Below are 12,760 nucleotides of genomic sequence, written 5' to 3'. Positions count from 1 at the left end.
CCTCAGCTTCCTGTGATGACGGCAGTTTCTTTTAAAACAGACATGATGCATGTGATGAGTGTATTTTGTAGTATTTCTTTCTTTGGTATCATTTGCCCCAATAGCATGCAGATAAACTAGCAAATCCTCAAATATGTTGTGCTATACCAATTGACTATAAACAGCAGAAAGTAGGTGTTTGTTTGTGTGCATTTGTTCTGAAAATGTCACAGATTATAACCGTAACATGTTTCCTTGTCAAACCCAGATGACACCTATAATCAGGCCAATTATCTAATGTATTAACCATTAGACAAATTGTACCTTTAGCACTTGGTGTGACTTACTATGGAACAGAGGTGAAAATGCATGTGTTGACAAAGAGTTTGGTTTCTGTTTCTGACAGCTGCGTCTCATTATGACATGAAATCAGAGCCTCCTCAGGGTCCACTGTGAGGACTCTTGCACTGCCCACTTATCAAAACATACCATGGAATCCATTTAAGCCTCATTGCTGGCTACGTTTCAAGCCACCACGTGTAGAAGAAAGAGACAGGAAAAAAACTGCAAAAGTGGGACGTGATAGAACCATTTCACCTGTTGCCACCACAATAATTACACAGGTTAGAAAGGAACTGATTCGAGGTGAGGCTTTATACTTGAGTACACTGAGATAGCTGAACATTGCGATCGGCTTCCTTGACATTGCATGAGCTCCAATGTGTCTTATTTTGCCATGACAATCAATAATCATGTGCAAATAAAGCAAACACATCTCTGAGGTCGGGACACTTATTACATGGGGAGCAAACAGCGCACGTCCCGAACAAACCAGGTTACAGATCCTTTAATGCTCCAGATTTCTCTGCACAAATCCACATATCCAGGTCATGGCTGCAACTCACAAGAATGCACCATCCGATGATTACATCTAATTAAATTAAATGTCACTTACAGGCAACGTGGAGTGTTTTTACACCACACACACACACACACACTCTGCTGCAGTAACTGCACCAGTATTGCAGCAGCATCTGACAATACAACCCAGAAAGCATCTTTAATGATGTTGTGACAAAGAGGATTTCACTTCATCGCACCGAAAACTAAAGAAGCCAGCGTCTGCTTCGCGAGACGCTGAATATTTCATGACACCACAGGCTGACCTCAGGTTCTTCCTGTGTCGGGGCCAAGATACTCAGACATATAAATGATGCAATGACAACAGCAATAACTGTGCACAGCATTAAGGGGCCTCTTGGAATTACTGCATGGAGTGTTTGTGAGACAGCAGCGGGGACTTTTCTTTGGAGGCGACAGCAATGAAGATGAACCATGATTGGATGATTCATTGAGGCCGCTGACAATCTGAGTGTGTGGGATGAGACCCGGTGCTATCTTTACCCTTCCTTCCACCTTTGCCCATCTCTCACTCGCCTCTATTTATGGAGCACCGCAAGTGCATGTGGCGGTTCACTACCGGACTGCAGCCGACGGGGCATCCTTCTCCATCGGGACTACCTGCACCTTTTGTGTGCAAAGGCAGGATGGAGGGGAAAAGGGATTTGACTGTTTCACCCTCCCAATCAATCAGTGCGTTTACATGATGGTATAATTCGAATCTTGCTTTAGTCGGTCTATGCTATCTTTTGGGGGATCTGCTGTTATCCCAATATACATGGCAGTGAGTAATTCGAATCATTGGCCGAAAGCATGTCATATCCGATACGATAGGTGGCGCTGTTTTCATTACAACTCGTGGTGATACAGCCATTTCCGCTTGACCTCTTCACCACTACCAACAACAACCAACAACAACAACATCAACATTTCGAGAAAGAACCATGAACTTCAGTATGTTCAACTCCTTCAATACATGAATCATAAATTCTGTCTGCTCTTCGGTCCAGAAATGTGTGGTGGCTCTTGTGTTCTCCATAGCGTTGTTTGTTTTCTGCCGGCCAGGCTCCCGGCAGTGACAACTTATCGTCTCTTTCGACTTCCGGGTCACGACATGGGAGGGAGGGAGGAGGGCGGCGGGATCTCAAGCATGCGCAAAGACGCAAAGTCCAGTTCCTAATCCAATTCACCGTTACATGCCGCGATAGTTGAATTATCAACCGGATCGGATCGAGTTATCCAGGGGTGTTAATCGGATCGTAGTTGGACCGCACATAGTCGAACAAAGGTGTTTACATGAAACGGATCATTCGATTTCAGTCCGACGAAGCCAGTTATTCGAATGCATGTAAACACGGTCAGTGGCAAAGGAGTACATGAGGTGGAAAACATACATTGAAATGTGCAAGTGTTAAGATGACGCCCGACTCTTTGTTTTCTTCGCCTAGCGGAAAGCTCTGCAGCCATGAGACAAATCGCCGCGTGGCATTAGCACTACAGTGAAGGATGAAAGTGCACCGAGCAAGGCAAACAAGCATCCCATTACAACCGCCACTTAGCAACAAATACATCTAATACAGCCGCTGAGCCAGGCTGGAGGTGAGCCTTGCTCACACGCCTCCAACGAGCAGCTATCCAGGGCAATGAGATTCAGAATACGCACTATACGCCGGGAATATTTAACGAGAATGAGGGAAAAAAAGAAAACAAATGGCCCTCCCACTTCCTCTCCCCACTGAGGAATCAAGGGCCACGGCCGCTGTTTACATACTTGAAGAAAGAGTCTCTTCATCAGAAGATGTTTTATGATTTTTCTTTTTTGCAGCCCTGCTGAGACTGGGAGCAGCCCTCTTTTCCACCATCATTTTTTACTACGGACATGAGCATGACATCACTTCCACAGAGACGTGGCTGCTCGATTCATTCCAGTGTATCATCGGGATTCATGGAGATCTTAATACACTGACCCGATACAGCTAGCCTTCTGCTTTTCTCTTTGTGTGCTACTGGAGCTCCGAGATGTTTTTACCTCCTCGTTTGTGGCCACAGGTTCATCCCGAGGGCTGCACCTTGCCCTCCGATGTGTGTCAAATCAATCCTCAAGACAAAAACGCATACTTCCCTCCTTTATCTTTTTTTCTTTCTTTCCCCGCACTAATTACTGTGGTGCAAATCCTGACTGCTGTTGTCATGGTAATTGCCTTTCGGGGGGGGGGGGGGGGGGTTATGCTGCCACTAAAGCTCAAGTGACTGAGAGGGAGGGAAAATGAGAGGAAGTGAGGGGAAGAACGCAAAGTAGACACACACTGCTCATTGTGTGCCAACAGATTTCATGTTTCATCTTGTTTCATGGCGTGTACTATTGGCAGTTTACCTTGACTCGAAATGATCTGACCGCGGTGCTGCTCCGGCGTCAATGCCAGAAAATGAATTTGATGTGGGTGAGTGGGGATAAGTGTTCTTTCAGCACCGAGCCGAGTGCCAAGAGGTCCCAGAGCAGAGACCCGCTGCCCGCCATTTATCCGCTGCATTAAATGGATGTATTGAGTTCAAGGAGGGGTCAGTGAAATATAGGGGACAACATATGTCAAACAATACATATAGGATAAGGAAAGTAGGATCATAAAAAAGCCTTTCATCAATTGGCAAACAGGGCTCCCAGCAGAGGAGAAAAAGAGAAAAGCCTGGCGGATTGAAGCGCTTGATCATCATTATGGAACAGCAAGAGGCACCTCTGACAGTTGGCACCGACATAACGCTGAAACGAGGATGGTTTAGCTTCTCCGAGGTCTTAAGGTTCAGTGCATTGGCGCATTATTGTTTGTGTGCATATATGTGTGTGTGTGTGTGTGTGTGTGTGTGTGTGCACGCATGCGTTTTGGTTGCAGTGCCCTCAGGATGTCCTTGTGTAGTGTCAAGTGTCCTGCTGGACCTCAAGCACGAGTGGCTTTCCGCTGTTCACACTTGTTATTTCGGCAATTCATCAAATTGTTTCGGCTAATATCTCTTTAATTAACTGCTGTTGTCTCCGTTTTTATTGCTCGGCACGTTTGGTTTTCCGCACACTCGTTTGTGTTTCTTCTGTCATAACACACGACACGTAGGCCTACATGCAAAAATACACAAGAGACACAATTCACACGAGGAGGCTGAGCTCTACTTTAAGCCACTCTCACACACACACACACACACACACACACACACACACATACGATCGCTTGCACGATAACCCTCTATTGTGGGAAGATTTTAAAAAACACCGATATCCAAATCAGAACCATCAATATTTTAAGATATTATATATTATATTTTAAGATATTACATTATATTATTTGGTTAAATAGATTTATGGGTTAATGAGAAAATATTATAACATTCAACATAATTTATTTCCATTGTAGTCATGTTCAGTAACACGTCTGAATTCTGACATCTGAACATGACAGTGTGTTTTGTTGCGCGCTGACAGAGACAAACACAAACACACACACGTACAGACACACACACACATACACAAATGCACACACACACGTACACAACACAGAGGCTAATTCAATGTTCCAGCCCATGTTTGTTTAGTCATGGACTAACAAAAGGCTGCTCCAGCAGCTTGTTGGTCTGAATGGGATTTATTTCACTGAGTTTGAAAGAAATTCTTAAGAATGTATTTACAAATCAATTCTACACACAGAAGATCTCCTCTATGATAACACACACACACACACACACACACACACAGTCTAATACTTTATGACTGGTGCAACCTTTCATGCCAGATGCTGCACTGATGTATTAATATCATCTTTGAAATTGTGTTGGAATATTTGCAAATTAATTTAATACATCATATGTTATTTTGATTGTTGAAGCCTGATAATTGGGGAATGATGTTTGAGGTAGAATTTATACAAAATACACCTAATCCCCTATTAAGTGGAAATGATTAAGTACTTAGACAGACAACTCTATTACATACTGCAACAATAAGATATTATCTTCAACCCCGGGAAGGCCAATCACGGCAAAACTGTCTTTCGTGGAGCAGTTATTACTCAAAGATAAGTCAGATAAAACTAGATCGACAGCACAGCTAACATGACGGCTTCCTCCGCTTTAAATTGCTCTCCATCACGCAAAACGTCAGCACTGAGTTTGCAATGGCAGAAATTTGTCTAATTTCAACAAAGTCGAATTTTACAAAAATTCCCCGTTTACATGTACTCGCCTCCAAAGCACATCTACTGATTCCATTGAATTTAATGAATTTTTGTACAACATAGCCCTGAACTATATGTCCTTACGTCCTTGAATCAAAGACATATATTATATACATACTTTGAAATATAAATGCTAATAGCACCTATATAACAATCCCGACTAATATTCATGGAGTTCATCTGCAGGTAGTCTCCGTGCAAATAGAATAATCACAACTGTCACTATTGAGATGCGAAATTATTTCCGTCCAAAAATATATATATTTAGACCTCATGAACGTTTTGTCAAATTTGACCAAAATGGAGGCAAAGAATGGTTTCAGGCTATCTCTAAACTGTCTTTCACTCCATCTTTATGATTAATTCAAAACATCGTACTGCCTGGGAAATGACGACACTGCGGAGGCCGCATGAAGTTACTCTTTGATGGACACAGTGGTCGATCTCTGCCGCCGACTTTAGTGGTGAAATTGTGACTCAGACAGGAGTAACAAAGATTACTGTCTTTGGTTGGAAACAGGCTGGGTCAAAACCGGGAGATCAGTCGAAGAAGCAAACAAGTCCAAAAAGGGGCGGGGCAGAGAATCAGAGGTCAGAACAGGCAGGTCAGGAATATACTCCAATAAACTTGGAGAACTTGGCACAAAAACACAAGACAATCTGGCGGAGGACAAGTGGAAGTGAGGGAGCTAAATAGTGAGGGACTAATGAGGGGATGCGCTGCAGGTGAGAAGGGCGTGAGGACCAGGTGAAGGGAATGAGGGACTAACGAGGTGATCAGAGGCAGGTGAGGGGAGTTGGATTGACGAGATGGTGTGACAGGATGAAAACAACTATTACAAGAAGGAAGACGGGGAGCTAAACTGTTACACTCCCTGGTCATTTTGGCGGGGCCTTATCAGCGCCAGCCGGATGCAGGGAGTTCGATGGAAGGACTAAAGAGGCGATTCGTGGACCGTCTAGCACAGTAATGGTGCTAACGCTGCATGCTCTCCACATTGTGGCTACAGAATATATGCAAATGAGATGGTGGGCTCGCATGCAACCGAATATATCTGAAACTGAAAACATGGTAGATAAATCCTGCTGAATATCTGAGAGATTTTCCTGCTGATATATTTACTCGTCGAAGACGGAACAAATCACCGGGACATAGTTTTAGTGTTGGAAAACAGGATTTCATCGCTACCACAATGATAAATGTCAGCTTAAAGTTTATACAGTACAGTGCAACCTTTTAGTCTGTGATCCTAGCGAGCAGAGAAAATCCACTGGGTGCAACCTTTAGAGGCAGGGGATCTTCAGCCCTACCTAACTCCTCGAATCAGTGGCAGAAAATCTATATTCTCTTCAAGAGGGGGAGTCACATCAAATAATAGATATGAAATCCATCTTGTTTCTGGACTCATGTATTTTGTAGGAAACCGATCAATGTGAAGGCCTCTACTTGACTTGCCCCACAGTGACACAAAACTTTTTGTTTTAAAGAGTCGACTTTACGAAACACACTGAAAAGGTACAGACCGTGTGTGAAGAGCTAGAAATTCATGGGAATAAACAACCCTCGTTAAAATAACTTTTCAGTACAGCTAAACTGCGTCCTCAATTGTGTTTCCAGGGAAAGTTATTTTGGCCACAGTTTAAAATGCGTGGTTAGGTTTTAGTATAGCATTAGTGTTTGGCTTAATATAATTGAGTTTGTTGCGTAATTTAAGTTACGACTTAACTTTTAGTTTCACAAAAGACCCAAACAGCAGTCTCCTGTGTGAAAGTCTTGCGTTGACTAACCCAGACCACCCAGAATATCATTGTAAACATGTTTATGATACATCAAGAAACCATAAAAAAGTTTCCCCTCGAAACGTAACTGACAAGGCACAATGTCGTATGTGAACGTCATTTTTATAAGAACAGGCAGAAATAAGCATTACATGATGTGGAGTCTATAGTTATCTTTTTAAAAAGCTAAAAAGTCTCATTCATAAACAGTGTGTGAATTGTGACCACTCGGGTAAGGTATACAGTTATATTCAAGCTATATTCAGGCACATTATAATGCTTTATTTCACAAGTATTCTTCTGCAGCAGTGAAAAGGGTTTCCTGTGTTTATTTCTGACTTTCCTTGCTAATATAATGCAATTATGATGATTCAGATCTCTCCTGATAAAGGCCTTGTATTCAAGCCCCATTTATTGTGAAACACTGTAATTGTATCCATCTTAATCCATCTCTATGCTGATTTAAATGCTTATTAAGAAATGGCATCTTCAATGAGAACCCCCAAGATGTCTTTTAATTAAGTATAGCAACTCCGAAATATGCTTATATTTACAGTCAGGGACAAATGTATTTGGACAGTGACACCTTTTTTTCGAATTTTGCCTATTTACACTTATTAAAAATCCATCGGAGTTGTCGTGTAAAGAGGACAATAAGAACAATTATGTCACGGTGCAAACATGTATTGCTCCGACTGTATACTAAGTGTACACATGTGGGAGTGTGCTTCTATTTTCTGTTTTAGAGGCGTCGACAGAGCTTTGCAGACAAGTGCCTGAGCGCCTGGTTGCGCTCTCTTTTGACATGTCAGGTGGCATGTTTACGCAGCCTGTTGCCCGGCAACCCCTGCCAAACAGAATGGTGGATGAGGGATGCTGTAAAGCACCAGAAGTAGATATTGTCATGAGGGCGTCTGTACAACTGTGCATGTTTGCATGTGTGGTTCTGCAACCAGTTACGACTGCTGCCCTCCATGGGGCTTCACAACTTGTTGCACCTTTCCCATTAACACCCCGCTGTCTAATACAGCACTGGCTGACTCTAAGAATAGCTCAATAAGACGTAGGAAGGGGCATCCAAAGGGCAAAGGGTTTTGGTTATGTTTATATTTGCCCTCTTTGCATAATGTATTTTAGGAATAAATAGAATCAGAACTATTGCTGCCAACTCACGTTTAGATGTTCAGTAATGTCCGTTTTTTGCTGCATCATGACTTGATGCATTCGGGGATATTCAGGAAAAAACACCATTGATGCTGCGTTTTAATTTCTAGATGGGACACTGCACACAGTGTTTATAATTATGTTATATGACATCACCGTACTCACAATGAACTGTTTATTAATATGGTTTCTCCTGCAGTGGAAACAGATATGTCGTCTTTTTTAATTCCATGCCATCTTCTTCACCCAGCCTATCACCCACAATGCAACTCGACCTTCAATTTGAAACATATAAAAACACTGACAGTAGAGAGGAAAGGACTCTCTCAGTCTGAGTTGGACACCATGCCACCAGGTGATTGACATCTGCGCTGGACGTACATCACACCAGACATCTGTGAGAACATGAGGTCATTAGTGTACTCACACATCTGAAGGTCAGGCAGGTCAACTGGAAAAATCCATCGAGTTATATTTCTCCTTTATTAGCAAGGGATTATTTACACACTCACCAGTTTGCGCCAACACTAGCACACGAGACCTCCATTGTGGAGGAGATCTCAACGCAACCAAGCAACATGGTGTATTTTAGGGAAAGGGGCACAGCTCTCGCTCCGCTAAACAAGACCTGCAGCGCGCTCTACATGGGGTTTGATGAGAGTTGTTCTGAGAAAAGTAAGAAATCACAAACTGATGGTGGATGTTGACCAGAAAGTGGATGAGAAACTGCAATCCCGGGACGCCTGATCTTCTTTCTACGTTTGAATAACACTGTAAATCTCCTCCATCTCAGATAATGTATGTAGATGTCTGCCGTAGAAGTAAATTATCACAAGAGGGAATTGATAAGCTAAGCTCCTTTGATGAGAAATAACTGAAGAGACTCAACCTGACCTTAAAAAACATGTGACATTTCCCAGCTGAGGAGCTGGAACCCATCCTGTACGATAAAGAAAAGGAGAGCATCTTACTTAAATGTCACCGCGTATCATCGAGGAACTGCCATCTTTGTGAAATGCTTTTTTTCATTTTTTATTAGTGCATGTGAAACCGCAGTGCAATTTACTGCGGTATCTCATTAAGCCCTATAATGCCTTGCTAATAATTAAACACTCACATTTAGTGGGAAACGATTCAGCAAAGGAGACCCCAAACCCACGATTCTGACAAACACAGCATGCTTTGACTATAATTGACTTTTCACTCTGCCCTGGAGTTACAGGAGAATAATGGGGCTGGAAATAACTAGTTAACCTTCTGTCAGCTAATACATAAAAGGAAAACAAAACAAAAAAACAACCTGCAATATACCTACACCTTTTCCTCTGAGAGGGTGGGAATTGTTACACTGAGTGATTTTATTAAGTGGAACACCCACTGAGAACTCAATCTGTCACGCAGAGATTGTTTGACGCAAATTATACATAATTCCCAGTGCATGACAAAACATCTATAACCCAAACATACAGTATGCTTCAACAGGTTCACCGTGCCACGAAGTCAACAAATAACTGAACAGTGCCCCTAAATAAAAATACATTATGGTTGAGTACACGGTGAAACAGTCGTGAAAAAAATGTAGTGCAAAAGTTTTGTTTTTATGGTTCTTTTCCTTTCTCTTGCTATGTTCCACTGAGAGTTATTATGATATTTTGTAAAGAGTATTTTTTTTTATGATGTGTTGCTCAAACAACATTCTGATGAAGGCAAGGTAGCTTAAACAGTTTGGTGGATTATGCAGCAAATATTACGTTTAAATAATGTAGTTAATGACCAAGCAAGTTTTTTTTTTAAAGCAACATTACCAAACATTATTTTACCGGGAAAGTACAATAGAGATTAACTATCTTTTCTTTGAGTTGGTCCTTGTCAAAGCAGCAGCATAAAAGCAACAGACTGAGAAACAAAACATTTTGTTCACTTAATTGTGTTTCATGTTTATTAATATGAATTGCAATGATGGTTGATTGCCCAGTTAGTCCACAGGCAGAAAAGGAATCAACAATGTTGTTTAACGATTATTCCTTGAAGCAATTATATTAAATTTGAAGCAACAATGCTGTTGCTACCGGAACAATATTTTACAGTTTATACTGCATTTTAAGATGCTATATTTCGTTGTTATTCAGTACAAGCTGAAATGATGGAAGGGGCTCTGATTTTGCAAATCAAAATCACTTATCTTTTGAAAACAGCTGTGTAGGGTCCTCCAGCGTTCAGGTTTGTCAAAGTCTGCCCCTAACCGGATTTGTATCATTGTCACCATGCCAACGATGGTCTCCGAGCCATAAAACCCCAATCTTCCTCTAACCCTGACCACATTGATTTTTTCCCCCAAACCTTAACCATAGCATTGTTACATCACAAAACTGATTTATTTCTCATTGATTGATTGATTGATATATTTATTTGTCGTTTGCCAGAGTACAGGTACAAAAGCATCGAAATTACAAGAAAGGGTGGATGAAAGATTACAGCATAACATGAGGGAAGAAAAAAAAAACCCCAACCTATGCCATGCCCCAGTGTAGGGGTGGAAAGGAAAAACACACCTTACATAAAGCACATTTTAGACATGATGATTGAGTAGAGGAAGGGGAGGGAGGTAATCCAACAACTGGGTGATCTAAGCCCATCCATTGGGGGCACAGAAGGTAAACCCACAGGAGAAAGCAGCCAGCAGGTCCGCCCACCAGCCAGCGCCAGCGCCCGTCCGTCGTGGGGGGGAAAAAAAAAGAGGCGTGGCGGGGGGGGGGGGGGGTAGTGAATGCAATCAGTATTATTGAAAGTTCGTGTGTGCGTGTTCTGGTATGTCGTCCTCCCCCAGGCCACAACAGACAGAGTTCAGTGATTTCAAACAGATTCAGGTCGTTCGAGAGGGCGAAGACAACTGTTTTGTTTGAAGACCTTTTTTGAAAAGCTTTATGAAATAGGGATGTGCAGTTTGAAAGATGAGGGCTTCAATTTGAACCGTTCTCTCAAATGGAACCAAACTTCAGAATCAGAATCAGTTTTATTGGCCAAGTAATTTTGCACAGACAAGGAATTTGGCTTGGTAAAGTGACTCAGTGCTTACACAAAATATACATAACAACACAATACAACACAAACCAAAACAGAACAGTGCAGTACAAAACAAACAGTGCAAAACAGTGCAACGGTCTAGGAAGTTTAAGAAAGTGACTTCAGAAAGTATATACAAGTGGGAGAGTGCGAGAAGTGCAAGAACTTAATGGCAGTGCAAGCCTAAATCAGTGGAGTGTCCCTTTTAATTGACTAGAAGATAGAAATTTTAACTGTTTTGTTAAATGTTCAATTTATTGGACGACAAATATTTTGCATTTTTTATCTATTATTTTAGTTTGTGGGGTAAGTATATAAAATTAAAAATGACAAACTTTCCTTGCTTCCATGCTTCTGTAATGTGAAGATTTCTTTCAGTTGTCCATTAGTGTTAATTGACAATATTTGGGTTTCGGCTGCAATTTTTTACTGTCACTATCCTTTGGTCATTCTGTAGACTGAAATACGAATCAATTAATAAAAAAATATGAATTGATTAATTGGTAATGAAATGAATCATTCGCAGCATCTCTACTGTACTGTTAGTGGTATTCCATGTGTGCCTTCCAGTGAACGAGAGCCAGTATCATATTTGCTGCACGTCAGTGTTGCAGTGATCATGTTGTTCCTCTGAGTATAGAGCTGCAAAGGAAGCATGTTGTCAAGCCCCTTCGCCTCTCTTCCTCCCGCTGCACTGTCTCTCTCTGTCTCTCCCACTTCTTCATTGGCCTGAGGGAACAGTTGGCTTTCTGAATGCTCTTCCCCCTTTGTGAGCACACATTGATTGGCTCTCCGTTCCCCCAAAAGCAGAGCAGCATGGGGTGCCGGCAGCCAGCTTTCTGCTTGTGCTGCTCAAAACAAGTCTGAAGGAAGAAAGAAGAAACAAGCAGAGGAAATCATCGGGAGGCTTCACCACAAACCTGTCTAGGTATGACTGGTCTCTGGGCGTCTGCCTCTCCGGCTGTGAAGACAAGCAATGGGGTTCATCACAATTCCCTTCTGTCTTTTTCTCAAATGGAGGGCAATAGGTGTCTCCTGTTTACAGAGCCCTGTACCCTACTGCTCCTCCTCTTCCTCCTTCTCTTCCTATTCCTTCTCCTCCTCCGTGCCCTGCTGATTTCCTCCATCCTCTGCAATCCCATTTGTTGACCAGACTCCTGCTCATTCTGCAGAGCTGTCACCAGATCGCACACATCCCATAACACAACATCCCTTCCCAATACAGAAGCAGTTGCTTAGGAAGGTGCTTTGTAAAATAAAAAAAACACAAAAGCGGTTATCCGAGGCAATGATTTAAGTCACATTTTCATGTTTCAGGGGAAGAAAATGGATCGAAATGTGTGCCGGCGCAGCAGTAAGTAGACCCTCAGGAATGCATTACCCCAACACCATCTCTCTCCATATTTTCAGAAATACCAGCGAGCTGCATGAGCTCTCTGTCCGCAGCAGAGCAAAGTGTGCACAGTGAACACATTTGGACTGGAAGACGGCCAGCGGTTGGTTGGTTGTGGAGGATGTGGGCTGGTCTCTGGAGCCTGCCGGTTTGTTCATTCATAAACCAGGTGGGAACTGTAAATGAAAACACAGACATCTCCCTGCCCACACTTTCAAAGATCACATTGTGCAGCTTTTATTCAACTAAGGAGCGGCAGGACGTT

Source organism: Pseudoliparis swirei, chromosome 13 (assembly GCF_029220125.1).
Source record: "Pseudoliparis swirei isolate HS2019 ecotype Mariana Trench chromosome 13, NWPU_hadal_v1, whole genome shotgun sequence".
Lineage (NCBI taxonomy): Eukaryota > Metazoa > Chordata > Actinopteri > Perciformes > Liparidae > Pseudoliparis > Pseudoliparis swirei.
This window is presented reverse-complemented; position numbering follows the sequence as displayed.